This window comes from Oncorhynchus gorbuscha, linkage group LG23 (genome assembly GCF_021184085.1).
Source record: "Oncorhynchus gorbuscha isolate QuinsamMale2020 ecotype Even-year linkage group LG23, OgorEven_v1.0, whole genome shotgun sequence".
Taxonomy (NCBI): domain Eukaryota; kingdom Metazoa; phylum Chordata; class Actinopteri; order Salmoniformes; family Salmonidae; genus Oncorhynchus; species Oncorhynchus gorbuscha.
Genome location: NC_060195.1, coordinates 47,906,159 through 47,921,155, shown reverse-complemented (window position 1 = coordinate 47,921,155; position 14,997 = coordinate 47,906,159).

Here is a 14,997-nt window from a genome sequence, read left to right as displayed (position 1 = left end):
TTTTCAGGCATTAGTTAATGATGTTCTGAGAGACATGCTGAACATTTTTGTTTTTGTCTATCTTGACGATATCCTGATTTTTTCTCCGTCACTCGAGATTCATGTTCAGCACGTTCGACGTGTTCTACAGCGCCTTTTAGAGAATTGTCTCTACGTAAAGGCTGAGAAGTGCTCTTTTCATGTCTCCTCCGTTACTTTTCTCGGTTCCGTTATTTCCGCTGAAGGCATTCAGATGGATTCCGCTAAGGTCCAAGCTGTCAGTGATTGGCCCGTTCCAAGGTCACGTGTCGAATTTTAGGTTTCGCTAATTTCTATCGGCGTTTCATTCGTAATTTCGGTCAAGTTGCTGCCCCTCTCACAGCTCTTACTTCTGTCAAGACGTGTTTTAAGTGGTCCGGTTCCGCCCAGGGAGCTTTTGATCTTCTAAAAGAACGTTTACGTCCGCTCCTATCCTCGTTACTCCTGACGTCACTAGACAATTCATTGTCGAGGTTGACGCTTCAGAGGTAGGCGTGGGAGCCATTCTATCCCAGCGCTTCCAGTCTGACGATAAGGTTCATCCTTGCGCTTATTTTCTCATCGCCTGTCGCCATCTGAGCGCAAATGATGTGGGTAACCGTGAACTGGCCATCCGCAGCCCTAAAGACCGACCGTTCCTTTTGTCGTTTGGACAGACCATAAGAACCTGAGTACATCCGTTCTGCCAAACGACTTAATGCCCGTCAAGCTCGTTGGGCGTTGTTTTTCGCTCGTTTCAGTTTGTGATTTCTTACCGTCCGGGTAGCAAGAACACCAAGCCTGATGCCTTATCCCGTCTGTTTAGTTCTTCTGTGGCTTCTACTGATCCCGAGGGGATTCTTCCTTATGGGCGTGTTGTCGGGTTAACAGTCTGGGGAATTGAAAGACAGGTTAAGCAAGCACTCACGCACACTGCGTCGCCGCGCGCTTGTCCTAGTAACCTCCTTTTCGTTCCTGTTTCCACTCGTCTGGCTGTTCTTCAGTGGGCTCACTCTGCCAAGTTAGCGGGTCATCCCGGTGTTCGAGGCACTCTTGCGTCTATTCGCCAGCGCTTTTGGTGGCCGACTCAGGAGCGTGACACGCGCCGTTTCGTGGCTGCCTGTTCGGACTGCGCGCAGACTAAGTCGGGTAACTCTCCTCCTGCCGGTCGTCTCAGACCGCTCCCCATTCCTTCTCGACCATGGTCTCACATTGCCTTAGACTTCATTACCGGTCTGCCTTTGTCTGCGGGGAAGACTGTGATTCTGACGGTTGTCGATAGGTTCTCTGCTAAACTTCCTTCCGCTAAGGAGACGGCACAAATCATTATTGAGAATGTATTCAGAATTCATGGCCTCCGTTAGACGCCGTTTCAGACAGAGGTCACGTCACAGTTTTGGAGGGAGTTCTGTCGTTTGATTTGCTCCGTCAGTCTCTCTTCCGGGTTTCATCCCCAGTCTAACGGTCAAGCAGAGAGCCAATCAGACGATTGGTCGCATACTACGCAGCCTTTCTTTCAGGAACCCTCGTCTTGGGCAGAACAGCTCCCCTGGGCAGAATACGCTCACAATTCGCTTCCTTCGTCTGCTACCGGGTTATCTCCGTTTCAGAGTAGTCTGGGTTACCAGCCTCCTCTGTTCTCATCCCAGCTTGCCGACAGCGTTCCCTCCGCTCAAGCGTTTGTCCAACGTTGTGAGCGCACCTGGAGGAGGGTGAGGTCTGCACTTTGCCGTTACAGGGCACAGACGGTGAGAGCCGCCAATAAACGCAGGATTAAGAGTCCAAGGTATTGTTGCGGCCAGAGAGTGTGGCTTTCCACTCGCAACCTTCCTCTTACGACAGCTTCTCGTAAGTTGACTCCGCGGTTCATTGGTCCGTTCCGTGTCTCCCAGGTCGTCAATCCTGTCGCTGTGCGACTGCTTCTTCCGCGACATCTTCGTCGCGTCCATCCTGTCTTCCATGTCTCCTGTGTTAAGCCCTTTCTTCGCACCCCGTTCGTCTTCCCTCCCCCTCCCGTCCTTGTCGAGAGCGCACCTATTTACAAGGTACATAAAATTATGGACATGCGTTCTCGGGGACGGGGTCACCAATACCTAGTGGATTGGGAGGGTTACGGTCCTGAGGAGAGGAGTTGGGTTCCGTCTCGGGACGTGCTGGACCGTTCGCTCATCGATGATTTCCTCCGTTGCCGCCAGGAAGTGCGCCAGGAGGCGCCGGTGAGTGGGGGGTACTGTCATGTTTGTCATTTATTGTCATGTCTTGTCCCTGTGCTCCCCATGCTATTCGTTTCCCTCTGCTGGTCTTGTTTGGTTCTATCCCTCTCTCTCCCCTCCCTCTCTCACTCTCTCGCTCTCTCTTCTCTCTGTCGTTCCGTTCCTGCTCCCAGCTGTTCCTATTCCCCTAATCATCATTTAGTCTTCCCACACCTGTTCCCGATCCTTTCCCCTGATTAGACTCCCTATTTATTCCTTTGTGATCCGTTCCTGTTCCGTCGGTTCCTTGTTTTGTATTCACCATGCTGTGATTGCGTTTCGCCCTGTCCTGTCGTGTTTTTTGCCGTGATTGTGTATCACCCTGTTCTGTCGTGTTTTGTGCCTTCATCAGACGCTGCGTGTGAGCAGGTGTCTCAGTCGACTACGGCCTGCGCCTACCCGAAGCGACCTGCAGTCTGTGGCCGCTTCTCCAGTTGTTTTCCCCCTCTACAAATCTAGAGGATGTCAGTTATTCCGTTTTGAACATTATTAAACTCTGTTTCTGTTAAGTCGCTTTTGGGTCCTCTTTTACCAGCATGACATGTAGTGGAGCAGGTTGAGAGCTTCAAGTTCCTTGGTGTCTACATCACTAACAAACTAACATGGTCCAAGCACACAAAGACAGTCGTGAAGAGGGCACGACAAAACCTATTCCCCCTCAGGAGACTGAAAATATTTGGCATGAGTCCTCCGATCCTCAATAGGTTTTACAGCTGCACCATCGAGAGCATCACTGCCTGGTATGGCAACTGCTCGGCCTCCGACCACAAGGCACTTCAGAGGGTAGTGTGTACGGCCCAGTACATCACCGGGGCCAAGCTTCCTGCCATCCAGGACCTCTATATCAGACGGTGTCAGAAGAAGGAAAAGGTCAAAGACTCCAGCAACCCTAGTCATAGACTGTTCTCTCTGCTACCACACGGCAAGCGGTACCGGAGCGGCAAGTCTAGGTCCAAGAGGCACTTAAAAAGCTTCTACCCCTAAGCCATAAGACTCCTGAACATCTAATCAAATGGCTTCCCAGACTATTTGCATTGCCCCCCAGGAACGCTGCTGCTACTCTCTGTTATTATCTATGCATAGTCACTTTAATAACTCTACCTACATGTACATATTACCTCAATTACCTCGACACCGGTGCCACCGCATATTGACATTGACTCTGTACCGGTACCCCATGTATATAGCCCCACTATTGTTAATACCTGCTGCTCTTGAATTATTTGTTATTCTTATCTCTTACTTTGGGGGGGGTTCTTAAAACTGCATTGTTGGTTAAGGGCTTGTAAGTAAGCATTTCACTGTAATACAACAACCTGTTGTATTTGGCTCACGTGACAAAATACAATTTGATTTGATTTGAGATCTAGGCCTACTTTAGTCAAGATTCAGTGTTTAAACTTAATTGGTATTGTGTAAATACACTGGAAATACAACCTCAGTAAAAGATATGGCAACTAATGAGTCCAGGTTCTCACATGTGCAGTAGGCTAGGAAACGTCTACAGGGTATATGTGCATAAAGTTTCATTGTATTGCATCATGTCCACACGGGGATCCTAACAGGGGATTAATTACAGTGTTGTAGCTCAAATGGCTTTGATCTATTAATCATATATTTGTGGTACATGTCATATTTAACAGTACTTTAAACAGAATCCACAATTTATAAGTGTCAAGCCAGCAAACATTCATCTGGAGACCAACCTGAAATCCATTAAATTGGCCAATACTCCTCTTTATCACACACACACACACACACACACACACACACACACACACACACACACACACACACACACACACACACACACACACACACACACACACACACACACACACACACACACACACACACACACACACACACACACACACACACACACACACAATAACTGAAACAAAACGAAAAAATAAAGGCCAAAAAAAATAAAAAAATAGGACCAATTCAGCCATTTATCTCAATATCAAATATTTTCTGGGTAACAATTTAAGTACCTTACTGTGATTATTTTCAGTTAAATTAGTTTAAAAAACTCAAACTAAAATAGCTTCTTAGCAAAGAACAATTTCTCAAGCTAAAATTTTGCTAGGATTGTCTTGGAGTGGTCTGAGTGGGGAGTAACTAGCTGTTATTGGCAGAGAGGTTTGGAACTCTCTTTCTCATTGGTCTATTAACTAATTTCCCGCATGGTGATGTCACAAGACAGGACAAAACTCAATCCCACCTAAACTGGCTGAAATTTCAGGCTGTCTTTTGAAACAGCTCTTACACTAAAAGGGCATCATCATTTTCACAATGTCACAGTGCAACCTCATAGTGTGGAAATATATGTATAATACAGAAATACCACGTTTTCGACTGCACTGGGCCTTTAGCAAAATTGACCTCAATGCTGCCCCTACTTAATAAATGGTACTTGCAGGGCTGGCTGTGATATCTAGCTGCAAATACCATTGATTTAATTTATATTTAGTATAGCGTAATCTGGACATTTGATTATATGATGCAAGACAATAAGGTTAATCCAAAAGCTAACATGTCTAATAAATCCACATTGTAACTAGGTTTGACCAACGGTTTGATTATTTAGGCCTATTGACACAATTGGAAACCATGAGACCATCTTCACCACTGATGAGAGGGACAGTGATAACAATTGCAATGTGATTTTCTCTCCCAGCGTTTCAAAAGCTGTTGTGGAGGAATGGAGGGATTTGAAATCACTCATCCAAGATGGCATAGCAGTTCAGACGTCTTTTGACCTCGTCTTGTCTTTTGTCCTCAACTTTTTTCACATACATTTTTTACATTTTCCATAAACTCATCTTCAAAAACACTCTCCTGCAACCCGCCTCACCAATTAATATTTATAAAAAAGTATTATTTACCTCAAATCTGTAACAGGGCTCCGGGCAGCCGAGCGAAATGGAGGAAAACTCCCCTGCGGACCTGGCATCCTTTCACTCCCTCCTCTCTACATTTTCCTCCTCTGTCTCTGCTGCTAAAGCCACTTTCTACCACTCTAAATTCCAAGCATCTGCCTCTAACCCTAGGAAGCTCTTTGCCACCTTCTCCTCCCTCCTGAATCCTCCTCCCCCTCCCCCCCCTCCTCCCTCTCTGCAGATGACTTCGTCAACCATTTTGAAAAGAAGGTCGACGACATCCGATCCTCGTTTGCTAAGTCGAACGACACCGCTGGTTCTGCTCACACTGCCCTACCCTGTGCTCTGACCTCTTTCTCCCCTCTCTCTCCAGATGAAATCTCGCGTCTTGTGACGGCCGGCCGCCCAACAACCTGCCCGCTTGACCCTATCCCCTCCTCTCTTCTCCAGACCATTTCCGGAGACCTTCTCCCTTACCTCACCTCGCTCATCAACTCATCCCTGACCGATGGCTACGTCCCTTCCGTCTTCAAGAGAGCGAGAGTTGCACCCCTTCTGAAAAAACCTACACTCTATCCCTCCGATGTCAACAACTACAGACCAGTATCCCTTCTTTCTTTTCTCTCCAAAACTCTTGAACGTGCCGTCCTTGGCCAGCTCTCCCGCTATCTCTCTCTGAATGACCTTCTTGATCCAAATCAGTCAGGTTTCAAGACTAGTCATTCAACTGAGACTGCTCTTCTCTGTATCACGGAGGCGCTCCGCACTGCTAAAGCTAACTCTCTCTCCTCTGCTCTCATCCTTCTAGACCTATCGGCTGCCTTCGATACTGTGAACCATCAGATCCTCCTCTCCACCCTCTCCGAGTTGGGCATCTCCGGCGCGGCCCACACTTGGATTGCATCCTACCTGACAGGTCGCTCCTACCAGGTGGCGTGGCGAGAATCTGTCTCCTCACCACGCGCTCCCACCACTGGTGTCCCCCAGGGCTCTGTTCTAGGCCCTCTCCTATTCTCGCTATACACCAAGTCACTTGGCTCTGTCATAACCTCACATGGTCTCTCCTATCATTGCTATGCTGACGACACACAATTAATCTTCTCCTTTCCCCCTTCTGATGACCAGGTGGCGAATTGCATCTCTGCATGTCTGGCAGACATATCAGTGTGGATGACGGATCACCACCTCAAGCTGAACCTCGGCAAGACGGAGCTGCTCTTCCTCCCAGGGAAGGACTGCCCGTTCCATGATCTCGCCATCACAGTTGACAACTCCATTGTGTCCTCCTCCCAGAGCGCTAAGAACCTTGGCGTGATCCTGGACAACACCCTGTCGTTCTCAACTAACATCAAGGCGGTGGCCCGTTCCTGTAGGTTCATGCTCTACAACATCCGCAGAGTACGACCCTGCCTCACACAGGAAGCGGCGCAGGTCCTAATCCAGGCACTTGTCATCTCCCGTCTGGATTACTGCAACTCGCTGTTGGCTGGGCTCCCTGCCTGTGCCATTAAACCCCTACAACTCATCCAGAACGCCGCAGCCCGTCTGGTGTTCAACCTTCCCAAGTTCTCTCACGTCACCCCGTTCCTCCGCTCTCTCCACTGGCTTCCAGTTGAAGCTCGCATCCGCTACAAGACCATGGTGCTTGCCTACGGAGCTGTGAGGGGAACGGCACCTCAGTACCTCCAGGCTCTGATCAGGCCCAACACCCAAACAAGGGTACTGCGTTCATCCACCTCTGGCCTGCTCGCCTCCCTACCACTGAGGAAGTACAGTTCCCGCTCAGCCCAGTCAAAACTGTTCGCTGCTCTGGCCCCCCAATGGTGGAACAAACTCCCTCACGACGCCAGGACAGCGGAGTCAATCACCACCTTCCGGAGACACCTGAAACCCCACCTCTTTAAGGAATACCTAGGATAGGATAAGTAATCCTTCTCCCCCCCTTTAAGATTTAGATGCACTATTGTAAAGTGACTGTTCCACTGGATGTCATAAGGTGAATGCACCAATTTGTAAGTCGCTCTGGATAAGAGCGTCTGCTAAATGACTTAAATGTAAATGTACATGTAATCCTCCAAGAAGCTAGCCAGAAACTCAAAGAAGCTAGCCAGAAACTAGCCAGGAGCTAGCTAGAAGCTAATCCAGAAGCTAATCCAGAAGCTAATCAAGAAGCTAGTTCAGAAGCTAGTTCAGAAGCTAGTTAGCTTCTTTACTGTCAAATCGTTAGTATTCAGCTAACCACGGTTTGTGGTCATCAGCTAACCTTTAGCTCGAAAATCTATGGCCAGTTTTGTACGGCGCAGCGCGGCTCGGAACGGAACATACCGGACAAATTTTTCTCTCCATGTCCCTGGATTTCAACCGCTAACTCTGGACATTCATACTCACAGCTAGCTAGCTGCTATCCATGTGACTATCGGCTTTCGTCGATTCCGGAGCAAACATCAATAATTCCGGAGCTAGCCAGCTGAAGAGTTCCATCAATCACTCCTGGGCTACAATCACCTATCCGGACCCGTTTTACTGCCTACGCGGAGCCCCACCGGGCCTTCACAACTGGACTGCCGACGTTATCTACCCGAAGGAGTTATCCGGCTGGCTCCTCCGTCGCGACGTTACCTGAACGCCCATCTGCGGCCTGCTAACCGTTAGCTGTCTTATCGGCTGCTATCTGAATAGACAATCGGACAATTTTTTTTAATTTTTAAAAATTATTATTATTTTTTATTTTTTTCTTCTTGGGCCTCTATAACTAGTATCTATTGTTTTTATTTTTGTTGTTGTTTTGTTGTTGTGTGATTTGGATTAATCCCCTCCACCACACGGAACCCCACTAATCTATTTACGGAACGCAAGAGGTGGCTAATAACAGACCTCCATCCTATGCTAGCTTGCTACCGATGGCCTGGCTAGCTGTCTAAATCGCCGTGACCCCCAACCAACCTCTCCACTCACCGGACCCTTTTGATCACTCGACTAAGCATGCCTCTCCTTAATGTCAATATGCCTTGTCCATTGCTGTTCTGGTTAGTGTTTATTGGCTTATTTCACTGTAGAGCCTCTAGTCCTGCTCACTATACCTTATCCAACCTATTAGTTCCACCACCCACACATACAATGACATCTCCTGGTTTCAATGATGTTTCTAGAGACAATATCTCTCTCTTCATCACTCAATACCTAGGTTTACCTCCACTGTATTCACATCCTACCATACCTTTGTCTGTACATTATACCTTGATACTATTTTATCGCCCCCAGAAACCTCCTTTTACTCTCTGTTCCAGACGTTCTAGACGACCAATTCTTATTGCTTTTAGCCGCACCCTTATTCTACTCCTCCTCTGTTCCTCTGGCGATGTAGAGGTGAATCCAGGCCCTGCAGTGCCTAGCTCTACTCCTATTCCCCAGCCGCTCTCTTTTGACGACTTCTGTAACCGTAATAGCCTTGGTTTCATGCATGTTAACATTAGAAGCCTCCTCCCTAAGTTTGTTCTATTCACTGCTCTGCCAACCCGGATGTTCTAACTGTGTCTGAATTCTGGCTTAGGAAGACCACCAAAAATTCTGAAATTTTTATTCCAAACTACAACATTTTCAGACAAGATAGAACTGTGTTGCAATCTACTGCAAAGATAGCCTGCAGAGTTCTGTCCTACTACCCAGGTCTGTACCCAAACAATTTGAACTTCTACTTTTAAAAATCCACCTCTTTAAAAACAAGTCTCTCACCGTTGCCTCCTGCTATAGACCACCCTCTGCCCCCAGCTGTGCTCTGGACACCATATGTGAACTGATTGACCCCCATCTATCTTCAGAGCTCATGCTGCTAGGCGACCTAAACTGTAACATGCTTAACACCCCAGCCATCCTACAATCTAAACTTGATGCCCTCAATCTCACACAAATGATCAATGAACCTACCAGGTACCTCCCCAAAGCCTTAAACACGGGCACCCTCATAGATATCATCCTAACCAACTTGCCCTCTAAATACACCTCTGCTGTCTTCAACCAAGATCTCAGCGATCACTGCCTCATTGCCTGCATCTGTAATGGGTCAGAGGTCAAACGACCTCCACTCATCACTGTAAAACGCTCCCTGAAACACTTCAGCGAGCAGGCCTTTCTAATCGACCTGGCCAGGGTATCCTGGAAGGATATTGATCTCATCCCGTCAGTAGAGGATGCCTGGATTTTTTAAAAATGCCTTCCTAACCATCTTAAATAAACATGACCCATTCAAGAAATTTAGAACCAGGAACAGATATAGCCCTTGGTTCTCCCCAGACCTGACTGCCCTTAACCAACACAAAAACATCCTATGGCGTTCTGAATTAGCATCGAACAGCCCCCGTGATATGCAGCTGTTCAGTGAAGCTAGAAACCATTATACAGAGGCAGTTAGAAAAGCCAAGGCTAGCTTTTTCAAGCAGAAATTTGCTTCCTGCAACACTAACTCAAAAACGTTATGGGACACTGTAAAGTCCATGGAGAATAAGAACACCTCCTCCCAGCTGCCCACTGCACTGAAGATAGGAAACACTGTCACCACTGATAAATCCACCATAATTGAGAATTTCAATAAGCATTTTTCTATGGCTGGCCATGCTTTCCACCTGGCTACTCCTACCCCGGTCAACAGCACTGCACCCCCCACAGCAACTCGCCCAAGCCTTCCCCATTTCTCCGTCTCCTAAATCCGTTCAGCTGATGTTCTGAAAGAGCTGCAAAATCTGAATCCCTACAAATCAGCCGGGCTAGACAATCTGGACCCTTTCTTTCTCAAATTATCTGCCGAAATTGTTGCCATCCCTATTACTAGCCTGTTCAACCTCTCTTTCGTGTCGTCTGAGATTCACAAAGATTGGAAAGCAGCTGCGGTCATCCCCCTCTTCAAAGGGGGGGGACACTCTTGACCCAAACTGCTACAGACCTATATCTATCCTACCATGCCTTTCTAAGGTCTTCGAAAGCCAAGTCAACAAACAGATTACCGACCATTTCGAATCTCACCATACCTTCTCTGCTATGCAATCTGGTTTCAGAGCTGGTCATGGGTGCACCTCAGCCACGCTCAAGGTCCTAAACGATATCTTAACCGCCATCGATAAGAAACATTACTGTGCAGCCGTATTCATTGATCTGGCCAAGGCTTTCGACTCTGTCAATCACCACATCCTCATCGACAGACTCGACAGCCTTGGTTTCTCAAATGATTGCCTCGCCTGGTTCACCAACTACTTCTCTGATAGAGTTCAGTGTGTCAAATCGGACGGTCTGCTGTCTGGACCTCTGGCAGTCTCTATGGGGGTGCCACAGGGTTCAATTCTTGGACCGGCTCTCTTCTCTGTATACATCAATGAGGTCGCTCTTGCTGGTGGTGAGTCTCTGATCCACCTATACGCAGACGACACCATTCTGTATACTTCTGGCCCTTCTTTGGACACTGTGTTAACAACCCTCCAGGCAAGCTTCAATGCCATACAACTCTCCTTCCGTGGCCTCCAATTGCTCTTAAATACAAGTAAAACTAAATGCATGATCTTCAACCGATCGCTACCTGCACCTACCCGCCTGTCCAACATCACTACTCTGGACGGCTCTGACTTAGAATACGTGGACAACTACAAATACTTAGGTGTCTGGTTAGACTGTAAACTCTGCTTCCAGACCCATATCAAACATCTCCAATCCAAAGTTAAATCTAGAATTGGCTTCCTATTTCGCAACAAAGCATCCTTCACTCATGCTGCCAAACATACCCTTGTAAAACTGACCATCCTACCAATCCTCGACTTTGGCGATGTCATTTACAAAATAGCCGCCAATACCCTACTCAACAAATTGGATGCAGTCTATCACAGTGCAATCCGTTTTGTCACCAAAGCCCATATACTACCCACCATTGCGAACTGTACGCTCTCTTTGGCTGGCCCTCACTTCATACTCGTCGCCAAACCCACTGGCTCCATGTCATCTACAAGACCCTGTTAGCACTTTCATGCGTGAGTTCCAAATATCTCTAAAGGTCGCCCCAGCGTGAGTTTTTTTATGCACGTGATGTTAGAATGTTCTCTCCATTCCAGAATGTGATTGATACGTAACAGTACATTTGATCCGCGCTGCCCTCAAACTAAAGCACGCAGCCTGTTTATATTTATAGGTTGTTTTAACTTCAATTTCAAATGATTTTCAAACAAGTTTTTATGTTCTAAAAACAGTTTGAATTTAGGTGTGTTCCGCCTCCTCATTCATTCACATAAAAATAGTCATTTTTACTTTTGCGGATAATTACATTTTTGGGACATTTCTGAAACGGACAAAATTCCCCAAGCACTTCCCAATTGTTTGTGCAGTTCACGTCTGCAGACATTTGCCCATCTCCGGTCAGAACAGGATCTGCACACGTGTTCACATTTTCTATTACACATTTCTATTGTAGCGTACTGTATGTATGGAGCATAATATATTTGTGTATATTCTTTATCACCGCGGACACGTGAGGTAACGTTACTCATTTTATAACCTTTATGGTGTTATAGTCAATCAGGCTTATGTAGCCACATTCTTCTATTAGCTCTGTAAAACAATGCTAAATGCGTCAGAGAAGTATTATCTTGTGTTGCATTTTGAAGCTACCATGGCCTTATGACTCTCAAGTGGTGCAGCGGTCAAAGGCACAGCACATCAGTACTGGAGGCGTCACTACAGACTCCCTGGTTCAAATCCAGGCTGCGTTTCCATCAAATTAAGTGCCTTATTACGTTATAATAGTTATAATAATAGTTTCCGTATGCCGTTTCTGCTGTAGCTGTAGATCATTATATATTCCTTATAACTGCGGACACGTGAGGTAACGTTACACATGTTATAACCTTTATGGTGTTGTTGTCAATCATGCTTACCTAGCTACGTTATTCTATTAGCTCTGTAAAACGATGCTAGTTGCGTCAGAAAACTATTAGCATGTGTTGTATTTTGAAGCTACCCTGGCCTTATGACTTCCAAGTGGCGCAGCGGTCTATGGCACTACAGACACCCTGGTTCAAATCCAGGCTGTATCACAACTGGCTGTGATTGGGAGTCCCATAGTGCAGCGCACAATTGGCCCAGCATTGTCCGAGTTTGGCCGGTGTAGGCCATCATTGTAAATAATAATTTGTTCTTAAATTCCTTGCCTAGTTAAATAAAATAAAAATATGACCATGGTTTGTTTATTTGGTCTATTCAGCATAGCTCTGTTCTGCCCTGCCTTGCCCCCTTGTGGAGCTCAAAAGTTAGTTTCCTACTGTTATAACTCAAATCTGTGATTTTGTCAATGCAATAAACTATTTTTTTATAGCAGTGTTTATTATGTTACTTCTTTGTAGTATTGTTTTATTGCTATATCCTTATATTGTATTCTAATGAATAATTCCTCTTTATTCTGTACTTTCAGAAACCAGAAACATTATTTGCCAATATCATAACTGGAGCTGGACATCTTTGGAGCTGAAGAATGAGGACAGCTTTTGTATGCTAATGTACACTCCTTAACAGTTGTACTGGATGAAAACACAGCAAGAAAACACATATGCCAATGTAATATTAATCTATTTTATTGCAGTACTGGTAGTTGGTTCAACAACTTGCTTTACTAGAGGACAAAAAACGGAATATGCATAACCCATATTTAATATCCATGCAGTGACTGAACAACAACTGCATTTCCACCCCCATCGAATAAGAGCGTCTGCTAAATGACTTAAATGTAAATGTAAATGTAAGGCATAGTATCATGGCTGCAACAACACAGAATGGCGCAGAGTGGGAGGTTACGTGGTTGACTGCCGGCACGCGCTACTTGTATCAATAAATCACTATCAGAAAATGTTTTGTATGGTAATTATTTGTGTATTTACGATTTTATTCACATGTTTTCAATTGTAGGTGACAAATCATGCATTCCGATTCTTGCACAGATTGTAATGGGCACATATTATGTGTGTAAAATACCTTTTTGAAGGTTGTACTGATTATGATGAGCTAAGCTAATTCCAGCTGTGTAGCCATGTTTGTTGACATACAATGCATTCTGGGAATCACGTCTGTTTGACCAAAGATGTTATAACAAAATGAGGTGAGTAAGAGTTCACAAATTTTTTGAGGACTTCCGGAAATTAATGGTGGGATGTGAACGACGGTAGATGACACACCCCTTCAACATGCATACTACAAACAGACCAAACTCATCTCGTCTTCTCTTATTATCTTCGGTTTCTGTGAGGAAAAAATGCATGGCTGCGCGCTGAAACTAATCATCGGATTACTTTCGATTTCTATAAAGTGTTTTACCTAGTTATTTCGATCAATGGTGAGCTCACTCACCCATGATGTGATTAATTATATACAGTAATTGCTATTAGCTAATTCATATTGTAGTTTACGTCAGCCGAGAGTTAGAAAATATGACTGCTTGTGTTGGGTCAATCTTTCCTCAGCGCTAGGACAAATGTAGCCTACATTTTTCCGGTTAGGATGATTGTGTTATGCTATATCTTCTTCTGTGAATATCTGAACAATGCATCCAAAAATAAACTGCTGACATTCTGGACATAACTTTGTAAGGACTGTGTTTGTGTAAATAGTTTCTGAAAAAAAGTGTGGCCAGCTCAAACGCTGATTGTTGCGTCATTCGAAACTGCCGTTCTAAACACACAGGGACCACTGTAGAACGATCACACCCGTGTGATGGTACGTGTAAAAGGGCTAGGTAAAGTATTTACTTTGCTACCATGACCTTTTTTTGCCTTTACCTCCCTTCTTGACCCAAACTGCTACAGACCTATATCTATCCTACCATGCCTTTCTAAGGTCTTCGAAAGCCAAGTCAACAAACAGATTACCGACCATTTCGAATCTCACCATACCTTCTCTGCTATGCAATCTGGTTTCAGAGCTGGTCATGGGTGCACCTCAGCCACGCTCAAGGTCCTAAACGATATCTTAACCGCCATCGATAAGAAACATTACTGTGCAGCCGTATTCATTGATCTGGCCAAGGCTTTCGACTCTGTCAATCACCACATCCTCATCGACAGACTCGACAGCCTTGGTTTCTCAAATGATTGCCTCGCCTGGTTCACCAACTACTTCTCTGACAGAGTTCAGTGTGTCAAATCGGACGGTCTGCTGTCTGGACCTCTGGCAGTCTCTATGGGGGTGCCACAGGGTTCAATTCTTGGACCGGCTCTCTTCTCTGTATACATCAATGAGGTCGCTCTTGCTGGTGGTGAGTCTCTGATCCACCTATACGCAGACGACACCATTCTGTATACTTCTGGCCCTTCTTTGGACACTGTGTTAACAACCCTCCAGGCAAGCTTCAATGCCATACAACTCTCCTTCCGTGCCCTCCAATTGCTCTTAAATACAAGTAAAACTAAATGCATGATCTTCAACCAATCCACCCTTATCTCAGCTCGCTGGTCACCATAGCATCTCCCACCTGTAGCACACGCTCCAGCAGGTATATCTCTCTAGTCACCCCCAAAACCAACACGAACTACGAAAATCTCTGAAACGGAAACCCTTATCTCCCTCACTAGCTTTAAGCACCAACTGTCAGAGCAGCTCACAGATTACTGCACCTGTACATAGCCCACCTATAATTTAGCCCAAACAACTACCTAATTTCCTACTGTATTTTATTTATTTATTTATTTTGCTCCTTTGCACCCCATTATTTTTTATTTCTACTTTGCACATTTCTTCCATTGCAAATCTACCATTCCAGTGTTTTACTTGCTATATTGTATTTACTTTGCTACCATGACCTTTTTTTGCCTTTACCTCCCTTCTCACCTCATTTGCGCTCACAT